Here is a 13371-nt window from a genome sequence, read left to right on the forward strand (position 1 = left end):
TCCTACTGCTAAAGTAAATGTCTAAGAAAGGTAGGCTCTTCTGCATCTTAAATATAGTTATTTTACTCTTATTCTTGACTATATGAGGAGACTTGACCATTAGCTTAGACTACACAACTAGCTTTTAAGCAGTAGAAATTAGTAAAGGATACTCCCACCATTAATTTAGAATATTATTTTGGATCACTAAGTAATATAAATGATGTATGTATTTATATATTTTGTGAAGTAACACCATGTCCTGGTTCCGGCAAGGATGGGGTTAATTTCCCCAAGGAGCCGGCAGGGGAGGCAAGTATTCCATACCACGTGACCCATGCCCCGCTATAAAAGGAGCTAGCCGGGGAGCGGGAGTCAGTCGCCACTCGGGGGCGGGCTGTGGTGGTGCGGGTCCGGTCGGCGCGCTTCGCGGCGGTACTGTAATCGCGTTCTTGTATTCCTTTACCGGTGTTATCGTTTTTCTTTCTTCTTCTCTTTATCTGTTCTGTTAAATTATAATATTTCAACCCACGAGTTTTGCCCTTTTCTGCTGATTTTTCCCACGGCTGTGGGAGTTGAGTGAGCGGCTGCGTGGCTCTCTGTTGCTGGCTGAGGCCAAACCATGACACACCAGTTTATTGTATTAACAAGCTACTTAGTAAAAGGGTAGATTTTTTACAAATTGATAGCTTAGACATTCTGCTTGCTTAGCAGAATGAGTAATGCAATCCCTTGGTGACAGTCAGGTAGACTATGCAAATATATTAGGCTGATCACATTAATGCACGTCAGTGCTATTTGGTATTAGTACGAAAAGAAAAGAAAACCATGTTAATTTAGGACTGTGTGAGCTGACTCAGGCAGGACACAGGAACAACCACAAAACTATGGATGAAATACAAAGAACAAATTTAATCTCAATACCTTGTGAATTGAGAAATTTCTGAAGTGACACCTGGGCAGAAGAATGCGAGCAGGAGATGCAGGTACCACAAAGCAGGAGAAAGTCCTTGTTAGCAGGAGCATGTGAGCTCCGACTTGCTGTTCTCTCCTGCTTTTCAAGGGTTCAAGCAGGTGTAGTTTTCCACTGTGCTTTGATGTTCTTCAGCAATAAGGCAGTGATCTCATGTGTGTTAGATAAGGTGTTCCTGGGTCCATCCCAGGCTTACGTTATCTAAGTGCGGATGTTCTACTTGCAAGCACACAAGGCTGAACAATGATTAGTGTGACATACGTGTTGTCCAGCACTCCAGGTGTGAGTCACTTGATTGTGTTTCCAATCGTCCTCATCAATCTTCCGTTACTTTCCCACAGACACGTGGAATACCACGGTTTGTAGCTGACTTGCAAGTCTTACCTTTACTGAAAGGGATTGGCTACTTCCCCGACCTTGTACATTTGGTATTTTTTGCTATCTAGGTGTCCAGTATTAACCAAAGTATAGAGAACTCATATCTATTTTTGGAGTGCTCACTTTGAGATTAGAAAAAGGGCAATCAAAATCTCTGAGGAGTAATTGGGCTCAAGAAATATTTTTTTTCTTCAAAATGAGTTGCAAAATAGTTTCTAGACAACAAGAATAATTTTAACTATAAATGTAATTAAAGCCCTGCTATGACTGTCAGTAGTCAAATCTTTTGCTTGTTATAATTCACATAAAAATACTACCCTTCCTGTCTCTTTTATATTCTATTCCAAAGTCAGGTTGATGTTTTGGACTGAGAGTAATCACAGAACATAACAGTGTTGCTAAGTTGTAAGTATTAAAATTAATTAAATAAAGACTGATTACAGCTAAAGAGCAGCATTCTTAGTTTGCAGACCTATCATTGTTAAAGGAAAGCTTTCTATGTTATACTGTTTAAATAAAATGAAGCAAAAAGTATATTTCTGGCAATAGTTTTCATGACATTTATTTATCTAGATTTTTCTTTTGGGATTTTTTCTTTAAAGTTAACTTTTTTTTTTTTTTTTGCTTTATGATAAACCCCATCATCCAGAGCTAGCATAATGATGCTAAACTTCCATGGGATCTGAATAGAAAACACTTTTTCTGAGCAGGATAATGAAAATTTTCCATGAATAGTTCTAAAAAGGTGGTTTGGGTTGTTTGTTTGTTTTGTTTAATAATTGTGCTGGTGAATGACCATATTGCTTAGAATAATGTAAGTTGTAGTAAATCATATGATGTATTAAAAAACTGAAGTGGTCCGTTCATGCTCTGTTATAGGCCTTTCTTTTGTAATTAGTCTGGCAAATTTGCACTGAAAAACAATAATGGTTCTGAGACTGCCATACTGATTCAGTTGGAAGGTTGTTTAACTGCAAATTCCACAGGCAGGAGACAACCATTTTTAATACTACTTGTCTTACAAGGAGATAAAATTTGGTTTTTGACCCACACCCTTTCCAAGATATCCCACTTCTTTACCTATAGTTCACATTTATTACTCATGAAAGTAAAGCTGAAATTTCATCTGGTCTTCAAGTAACCATATTCAAATATTTGTTTCTATTCTCATGTCCTGTAGAAATACACAATGACTAAAGAAAATCAATTAAAAATGGAACGTTGTTGTAGATATTTCATATATGATAATCCTCAGAGGTGAAAGAAGTACCAAGTAAAAAATTACAGAGGGAGTAGCATAAGCACAGAAGTCGATTTAATTAACCTACAGTATTGGTAGAGCAATAGGTAGAATGCAGCCCGGCTATTTTCTATAATAAATCTAATTTACTGAAATCAGCTGCCTCCTTTGGGATCAGTTGATCACCAAAAAATATCATTTTCATGGTCAGAAATAATATTATGCATTTATCAATGCAAGTACTGTAATATGTATCTCTCTATTGATCTATCAATCTATTATTTATCTGTCTATTGATCTATCTATCTGCCTTTCTATCTCCTGTAACCACTGGTGGTGGTCTGATGAAGCTGGAGAGAGGAGAAAAATTCTAAGAGGCAGACTTTGGTAAGTTGTTCATTTCATGCAATTATAGATGTCAGTCTGTCTGAACTTCAGGTACAGTAAATAGGCATTTAATAAAAGTAAAATAAGAATATTGGTATTTCAGTAGACCTTGACTACCACAACTGTCCTGAAAATGTATTGGAATGAGAAGACAAATTTACAATCTAACGATTTGGGATAACAGAAGAAAGGGAAAAAAAACAAACAAAACAACCAAACAAACAAACAACCCAAACCAAAACCACGACCTTGAGTTATTTCACTAGCATATAAAAAGTATTATTTGCCCAAAGCAACTAAAACTTCCAAACCTTTCTAAAGTTCATGTTAATGTTAATGAATTTTGGAAAAGGTTAACATGCAGTTGCTTGCAAGTTGCTTTAAAAAAAAAAAATCTTTTTTAGAAATAGTTACTAAAAATCAGTTAAAATTAAAATATCACTCATTCAAAACAGTTGTTTTGTGCTGCTGCTGGTTTTATTTTCCTTCTCCTTCTTCTAACGCTTATTTCTATTTAGAGCATGATTCCAGACTAAGAAGTGAAAATGTAAAAATGACACCTTGTTTAGCACATTTATTCCCTGTGCTTATTCAGAGTATTTTAGACAATACAAGATGTTCTGTTGTTTTTACACCTGTCACACTCAAAACCAAATACTGATCAAGAACAACAAAAAAATAATTTACTTTTCATGTGCCTCATCAACAGGCAGGGGAATCAGGGTCGCCTTAGACAAAATATAGTCTGACATTCTTTATATCAGGTAATTTAATTATAGGGATTGGAGAATGTAACCAACCTCTTAGACTCTGGGATAAAGGTTTGAGGGCTTGTGGATGGTTTCTTTATGGAAATATAAAGGAATTGAATTCAAATAACTTCTTTGTTCTGCAAAGTCCTTGCTCAAACTAACTTTACATTTGAAATATAATTTCCAGACCCTGAGCTGATATAACTTACAGCAGGAGTTTGAGTATTTACAACCATAGAGACATATTATATTAATATAATACACAAGAACGTGAAAAAATATTCTAAGAAATTGTTAGTATTTATATTAATGCAGAAAGGTTTTTTAAACAAAATCCAAATTTTCCTTCCAAATAAAGAACACTCAGTGTAGAACTTTGTTATTATTTTTTTGCTGAAAACATCAACAACACTACATATTTTCGTCATTTCATATTGTTAATAAATTATTTCATAAGTGTCCTCGAAGGAAAGCACATCCAGCTGTCTTCCACAGAAAGTTTTTGAATGATCTAATGCCCTATATATATTCCATTATTGTAAATTCAGATGATAACTATACCTCTGTGTTGTATTATTTCCCTTCTGGCCCACAGTACGAAACAGATCATGTCATAATGCTTTCAGACCGAGTTCTATTATAATAACTTTTAGATCCATTAAGTTAGGATAAGAGGGCATCCCTTTGAGCTAAGCGTTTAAGTCAATACAAAATGCTCTATAGAGAAGAGACCTACAGGGAGATGAGCTGGTCAAGCTATTAACTTTTTTTTTTTCTATTATGTTCATTGAAACCTGGCAGAGTTTATTTACACGTTTATTACAAGCTTACTTGTTCTTTCACTGATATTTCTGGAGGAGGAATTTGAATATCTATGCACACACATACACAGAAAGAGAGAGACAGAGAAATTGTGTATGTATATATATAAAGTTTCAGAGCTATGCACATATATTTTTATATATACACACACATATATATGGAAAATGAGAATCTCTTGAATTCAGGGAAAAAAATGGCCATTTTATTCACTAATGATAGATAATCATGTGTAATACAAGGGATAATATAATATGATTTTCAAATGAAAAATGCCATGAGATAAATCTAATCAGTTATGACACTGTGGACTATTTAGACATTCAGTAAATTAATGCTGTATTTCCTATAGAGAGTCATAGGAATAAGATACAAGAGGAGTCATTTCAACCAGCTCCTTCAGGAGCTATGCTCATGTAATATATTAGGGCGCTTCGCACATCCTGAGACTGTTATCCTTGTGGCTTAGGTGTCAGCACGTGCCCATAATCATGTGTGTGCCAGTTTAAAAAATCAGACAGCAACATAAAGCAGAGTGCTGAGGATATTGTGCCGTGTGAAACCTGGTAAATCACTTTCCACCAGCACCAATGTTGTATTATTATGGTTCATTCAGCTTCAATAATGATAGCACACTGGTAAAATTCAATAGCTAATCATAATTTTCATGTTCTTTTCATTCTACAGTAGCATAATCTTCAAGTTTTTAAAGAAATGTCAGTCCCCATTCCAAGCTTTCAAAACAACAAGCAAACAAACACACACTTCAAAACTCCATATCAAAGTAGTACAGGTATTAAAATTTTTTGATGACACTTTATTTAAAGGTTTTGAATAGCACATATCTATTGGGATAGTATCTTGGGATACTTCTCAGGCAAGTAACAATACTGTTGCCATTTCTATTTTTTTTTTTTGTATTGCTACTGATGTTCATACTTGCAAAGAAAAAAAAAAACAACAATCAAAACACAGATCAGATTCTCCTTAATTAAAAAGCCACTAGATACATTTCAGCTTAATCATTGTAACTTCTTCTCATGCTTATAAAGGAGCTTTTCTCCTGAAATTTTGATTAAGATGATCAATCCAGTGGTATTAAGTTGCAGTTTTATTTTAACATCTCAGAACTACTGAAATCAGTGATGAAGCTCTCAAAAACTTTAATTGTGCTTTAATGGAGTTTTCAGTTTTAAGCTTTTGCCCTTAATTTTCCCATCACACAAAAACCTTTTGCAATGCTATAAAAATACTGGTTTTTACCTGTTCTAACCTGATCACACAAACCCGTCCACAATCTGGACCTATGTTTGTCTAAAGGTGAAGTATAATCTTGACTAGAGTTCAAGAAGATTACAGCCAGTTGATAATGATTAAATATCCAGTACTTAGGGGAGAAAAAACTACTTGCAGTGATAAATCTTTGAACTTTCTCAGATTATGTTTTCAGTTGCTTTTACAATAATAAGATATCACTGTATCACTGTATATTTATACTGATTCTTGCACATCACATTCTAAATACTTCACTGATTCTGCAGATTGCAGACTGTAATAGTATTTTCAGCTAGAAAATTAGTATCATGGTCTTCTTTTAATTTTCAAGTTGAAAATGGACTTGCTTACACAATTATTGGTTTATCTTTCATTTCTGGAAACTAAACTGAAAAATACTGTCCTAAAATTTAAAGCCTATGGATAGATAACAGTATAAGAGGTGCCCTATAACAAGTCTGGACTTCTGTCATATGCAAAGATCAGAGTTGGATCAGTTCTGCTTAATGCATAACTCCAATTTGCACCTACAGTTTTTTGCTTACTACACTATCCCTCCTAAATTTTCCTAGTAGGAGGAGATTAGTGGAATGCGGTTAGGACCTTTGCGGTTAGGATCCCTTGAGCTACTGCCTACCTAGTCTCAAGCCTAAAGTTAATGAGGGAAGATCTATTAAAACTCTGTGTTACAGGTTGCGGCTATCATTTAATCCTGATGATATGAACAGTTAACAGACAACACCGTTCTGTGATTCTGTAATACTCACAAATGGCTATTTTTAAAGTGGCAAGAACATGTGAAGAACAAGTGATTCTTTTGTAAGTGTACAGGCATCATTTCCTTTGAAGGGTTAAAGGCAGAGATCTTGAAGAGATTTCATCTCACCTGACTTATATATCCCTTATGCGGACATCTGCTTCTTAGCTGGTCACCCTACCCATTGTGTAGTTAAAGGAAAAAAGTAGTCAATCACACTGAAAGTATGATTCATCTGATTCACTTTGTGCCTATTTCTACTTCCTGATAAAATGAATTATACCATAAAACTACCTTCCCCTCCTCCCAGGGATTGAGCTGCCAGTGATCCAAGGCCTAGTTTTGACAGAGAAAATCTGCCGAGTAGAGCCATGCAAGATAAGAAATATAAAATTGCAGACAAAAGTAAGATTGCTGGTATGGGGACAGTCTGCAGCTCAATGATTCCAGAAAAAAAAGAAACAAAAAATCACAAGACTTTTTTGTGGATTTGATTTTGCTTAATATTTCACTTACGTTTTATTTAGCAACCTGTACATGAAAGAATTGGAAATATACTGATGACACAAAACTGGGATGCACCAATATAAAAGAAATAGGAACAGGTTCAGCTAGAGGACAGCAATAACACAATTAAGTGAAAAGCAATATAATGCAGTACAAAACCGGATACTTGGGAACTAACAGTATAAAATTTTATACCAAGGTGGGAGCTACTCTGATAGAAATAAAGCCCTGGCGGTGCAAGTGAAAAGTACTGGTGCCCAAACTATCTTTTCTTCCAATTTACTAGTTAGAGGAATGGGTGCAGCCAGAAACAGATGTGTAATGCAAATCAACTTCTGGCTTTGGAGCTGGTGCTATTGTGAGGGTTTTGGCTTTTATGATAATGGGACATTCTTTGATTACTATAGCCTGTTAGGGAGGGATGAGATCCACTGGTCTAGAAGAGGCAAAGGAATCTTTGGCAGCAGGCTGGCCAACTTGGTGAGGTGTGCTTTAAACTGAAGCAGTTTGGGGGCGGGGCCCAAAGTGGCAACGCTCACACCACTGCATCCAACCGGGCAATGCGCCAGGCCAACGAGTGCAGCGACAAATGTTCCTTAGCTGACTCCCAAGATAAGTACTAGACGATCAACCCCCTCAAGTGTATGTATATCAATACACACAGCCTGGGGAAAAAACAGGAGGAACTGGAGCTCCATGTCCAGTCAGAAAGTTATGATATCATAGGAATAACTGAAACAGGGTGGGACAACTCACGTGACTGGAGGACCGCAATGGATGGCTATAGGCTGTTTCATAAAGACAGGCAAGGAAGAAGGGAAGGAGTCGTCGCACTCTACGTCAAGGAGAACTTTGAATGTATAGAAGTCAACTAGGGCGACTGTGGGAGCCCTATTGAATGCCACTGGGTCAAGATCAGAAGGGTTGTGTCCAAGGAGGATCTTACAGTAGGCATCTGCTACCAACCTTCAAACCAAGACCAAAAAGGCCAACAAAGCAATATTTGGGTCACTTAAGCAAGGTTTCAATCAAAAGAACCTGGTTCTTATGGGTGACTTCAAGTACACAGACATTTGTTGGAAGAACAATACAGCAGCTCATATGTCATCCATCAAGTTCCTGGAATGCATAGAGGACTGCTTCCTCATAAAAATTATAGATGTGCCAACCAGGAATGAGGCACTGCTGGACTTGCTGCTCACAGACCAAGACTTGCTTTGTGATATCTCAGTCAGTGATAGCCTTGGCTGCAGTGATCACAATATTGTGGAGTTTGGGTTCCTGCTGAGCACGCTGAGGGTTTGTAATAAGACAAAGGTTTTAGATTTCAGAAGAACAAACTTCAGCTCTCTCAGAGCTCAGCTGGGAGGGATTCCGTGGGAAGCTTCCACGGAGGATAAAGCTAGCAAGTGCTGGGAGTTTTTCAAGAACGCTGTCCTGGAAGCACAAAAACAGTTCATCCCCTTTAAAGGTAAAGGGAGCAGGCGGAGCAAGAGACCCCCTTGGCTTAACTGTGATCTTCTGAGTCTGCTGAAAACCAAAAGAGAAGTATACCTAAGACAGAAAAGCAGACAAATACCTGTTGAGAACTATGAGGGATTTGCCAAGGCGTGCAGAGATGCAGTTAGAAAAGCAAAAGCTCAGCTTGAATTGAAATTGGCCAGAGATGTCAAAAACTACAAGAAAGGGTTCTTCAGGTACGTAAACAACAAGCAGAAACAGAAGGAAAACACTGGCCCACTGTTAAACAGGAGAGGTGAATTAGTCACCAACAATGCTGAAAAGGCAGAGGTTCTTAACACTTTCTTCACCACTGTCTTTACCAGCACTGTTGGGCCCCAGGCCTTGGGAACAACAATCCAGGCTGATGTGAACTCTCACCCACTGCCAATGAAGGAAGAGTTGGTATGCACACTATTACAGGGGCTTGTCCCCTACAAATCAATGGGCCCTGACATTATCCACCCAAGAGTATTAAGAGAGCTGGCTGACGTCATTGGCGAGGCTGTTCTCCATCTTTGAGAATTTGTGGAGATCAGGGGATGTCTAGAAGAGTGGAAGAAGGCTAATGTCACCCCCATCTACAAGAAGGGCTTAAAGAAAATTATAGACCCATCAGTCTAATTTCAGTCCCTGGGAAAGTTATGGAACGAATCTTCCTGGCAGCTATCACAAGTCAAACGAAGCACATGATTGGGAAAAGCCAGCACAGATTCACCAAGGGCAAATCGTACTTGACAACATGATTGCCTCCTACAACAAAATAACCTGCTTGGTTGTTGTGGGGTGAGTGGTGGACATTGTCTACCTGGATTTCTCCAAGGTTTTCAACATGGTTCCCCACAGCCTCCTCCTAGAGAAACTGATGTGTTATGGTCTAGTCAAGTGGTCTGTGAGGTGGGTGGGCATCTGGCTGACAGGTCACACCCAGAGGATGGTGGTAAATAGCTCCTTTTCAAACTAGCAACCTGTCACAAGTGGGGTCCCTCAGGGATAAATACTGGGCCCAACACTGTTTAATATCTTCATAAGTGATCTGGATGATGGGATCAAGTGTACCCTGATGAAGTTTGCTGATGACACCAAACTGAGTGGGGGATTGGACACTTTGGCAATTTTGGCAGCCCTCTGTTACTCCATTTCTCCCTTCAGCTATTTCCATATACTTAAATTAATTAGCTGAACTATCCACAGGATAGATTCTTCTAATGAAAAAATCTGTGTGTATGTATGCATACATAGAATTATAGTATCATAGAATGGTTTAGGTTGGAAGGGACCTTGAAGATCATCCAGTTCCAACCCCCCTGCCGTGGGCAGGGACACTTCCCACCAGCCCAGGTTGCTCAAAGCCCTGTCCAACCTGGCCTTGAACACCTCCAGGGATAGGGCAGCCACAGCTTCTCTGGGCATTTTTTTCCAGTGTCTCACCACTCTCAAAGTGAAAAATTTCTTCCTAATGTCTATTCTAAATCTCCCCTCTTCCAGTTTGAAGCTATTCCCCCTTGTCCTATCACTACATGCCCTTGTAAAAAGTCCCTCTCCAGCCTTCTTGTAGGCCCCCTTCAGACACAGGAGTCTCCCTGGAGTCTTCTCTTTTCCAGGCTGAACAACCCCAACTCTCGCAGCCTGTCCTCATAGCAGAGGTGCTCCAGCCCTCTGATCATCTTCGTGGCCCTCCTCTGTACCAGCTCCAACAGGTCCATGCCCTTCTTATGTTGGGGGCTCCAGAGCTGGACACAATATTCCAGGTGGAGTCTCACGAGAGCGGAGTAGAGGGGCAGAATCACCTCCCTCGACCTGCTGGCCACACTTCTTTTGATGCAGCCCAGGATACAGTTGGCTTTCTGGGCTGCGAGCGCACATTGCCGGCTCATGTTGACTTTCTCATCAACCAACACCCCCAAGTCCTTCTCCTCAGGGCTGCTCTCCATCCATTCTCTTCCCAAGCCTGTATTTGTGCTTGAGATTGCCCCAGCCCACGTGCAGCACCTTGCACTTGTCCTTGTTGAACTTCATGAAGTTTACACAGGCCCACCTCTCCAGCCTGTCCAGGTCCCTCTAGATGGCATCCCTTCCCTCCAGCGTGTCAACCGCTCCACACAGCTTGGTGTTGTTGGGAAACTTGCTGAGGGTGCACTCCATCCCAACATCCATGTCACAAACAAAGATGTTAAACAGCACCAGTTCCAGTAGCAACTCCTGAGGAACACCACTTGTCACTACTCGCCAATTGGACATGGAGCCATTGACCACAACTCTTTGAGTGCAGCCATCCAGCCAGTTCCTTATCCACTGAGTGGTCCATTCATCAAATCCATGTCTCTCCAATTTAGAGACCAGGATGTCATGCAGAATGGTGTGAAATGCTTGTCCATACACTGCTTAAGGAAAGGTCAAAGTGGAAAGTAGTAGCCCATTTCATAGAATTTCTGTTCCACGTATCATTTGGGCTTTTCCTGCTATCATTTCTGGAATGAACTATATGCACTCAAATGTGGCAGTGGTTGGCAGTTTTTTTTTTTTTTTTAAATTGGCACTGAACTTCTGTGTTACTGATATCCTTAAGACCTAAAGACAATGTAAGAATATTTTTTTAAAAGATCTTTTTAAATTATGTATAGGAAAGTATTACAAACTTTCTGCCCAAAGAACCATTTCTGTACATAATTTGTGTGTCATTGGAATCCCACTGTAGACTGTAAACTGTAAACTGTAAACTGTCTTACTGAAATGAGTTAAAATGCTGGCATTATACTGGGTATATTGTAATTTTACAGCAGCTGCCAATGACTAGGTTTAACTGTACAGGTTTCTAAAGCAGACCAAGAATTATATTTTGACTCAGTTTTCTGGATGATTTACTGTGTGACAGAGAAGTTAAAAGCTATGCTCATTATCTCAGGCTTTTTCCCTTACATTTCCTTCATACTTGAAAACAGCAGAAAGAAATAGTTTCATGTACTTCTACATGGGGGTCCACTACATATCATGCTGTTATTCAGTAATGAAAACTGTAGCACAAATAAAAGACTTCATCTTCCACAGTCCTTTGCAAAATGAACTCAGAGGAACAGTAAGAAAAATGGTGGGCTGAGGAATGATTGATTTGCTTTTGGTTTAGAGTAAATTCAATTTATGGTAAGAATGAATAGCTGAAAGTTTGTTGGTTATAATATTCAAACAGCCTGAAATGTGCCAACAGGAAAATAAATGAATGCATTAGTTACATTGTTCAGATTGATGGCCTTATACTTATGCAATTGTGTGGCTATATACTTACATAATTATTTTGTCACCTAAGTTTCCTCAGAATTACACAGAACTTCACTCAATTTTCCAAAGGTGGGCATCATTCTAATACAAAAATTCACCAAAAGTCTGTGTAGCTTTCACTCCATGGGTACCTGTACTGTTGTGAAGGAAACTTAAGTAACAACTAGAAAACTCAGAGATGTCACCACCATGACCATACTTGTCAAGATTTATTTTCTTTAATCCTTGTGGCATTCACAAGCTGAACAATTTTGCATCTGAATCTTCTCAGAAGTCTTAGATGAAAGGCATTCTATGAGCATTCTTAGTGTATGTAGTAATAATTGAACTCACTATAAAGCAGAATAGTCATGATTATTAAACTATACAGGCAAAGCAAGGATGTACTATCTTGAATCTTTTATATAATAGTATAGTGGTTAAAGCAGTCAACCAGAAAATGAACTATTTTTAGCTATTCTTTGTTCTTCTTTCTGAATTGTTTTATGCCTGCTTTTAGTATTGTTCGTACATTTTATTTGATGGCTTTTTAATTAGAAATGTGGAAGCAATACCCCAGTAAAAAGCTGTGTTGTAGGATTCCTTTTCCCTTTTCCATGCATGCAGGGGTTACTTAGGTCTGAGTTTCAGGGTCAGTGCTTTTCTTGATTGATTTCTCTCTTGTTAGCCCCATGAATCTTTTTTTTTTTTTTTTTTTTTTTTTTCTTTTAGTACAATGATCAAGGTGGAAAAGGAAGGGTAGGAAATGACTCAATTCTATAATTTTTTGTTAGGTGTCTCTGCTTAGAAAGTCTTTTCGTGTCAGGAAAAGGCAACATCTCCTGCACCACTTATTAAATTTTCAGAATACAAAGTCAATCACGAGCATACTTTAAGCCTATGTGGTATGTTCTCAGTAAGCAGTGAACTGAAGAAAGACGGGTATCCCAACAACTGAAAAGTAAGGAATCTATATCAAATCTCTTACTTCCAGTATGTAGTTCAGATAACATTTACACTTCTTACCTGCAGGTTAGTGGTATCTGAAGTGTAATTTAAAGTGTTAGAAAAAACGGTATCTCTTCCCTGCACCTAAATTACAAATGAAGAAACAACTTCAGATTTCAAATTCTCAATCTGTATTCCCATTTCAATACTAACCTCAATTCTGGGTCACACAACATTGTTACACAGTGACAGTGAATTCTTTAGGACTTAATAGAAGCTCTTTGTCTCTTGTTTTGCACAATAAGAATATTAAGACAATACTTTGCATTACTCCTACAGCTGTACTTAATGAGACATTCATTCTTGATTTCAGTGTATAAAGAACTAAGTACACTTCTTAGTACTCATTTGTAATGCATTTTTTATGCATTATCAGGACTGCTTAGAAGGGAGGTTAAAAAGGTTAAGGTGATGAGTAGGCACAGGCAACAAAAATAAGTGCTCTGACCAACAGTATAGATTTTTGTTGAAGGAAAAATATGCAAGTGATGAAGGGAAAGAATGAGGGAGCAGTGGTTTATTTTTAGCAATACTCATCACA

The sequence above is a fragment of the Vanellus vanellus genome, assembly GCF_965231255.1.
Source record: "Vanellus vanellus genome assembly, chromosome: 1".
Lineage (NCBI taxonomy): Eukaryota > Metazoa > Chordata > Aves > Charadriiformes > Charadriidae > Vanellus > Vanellus vanellus.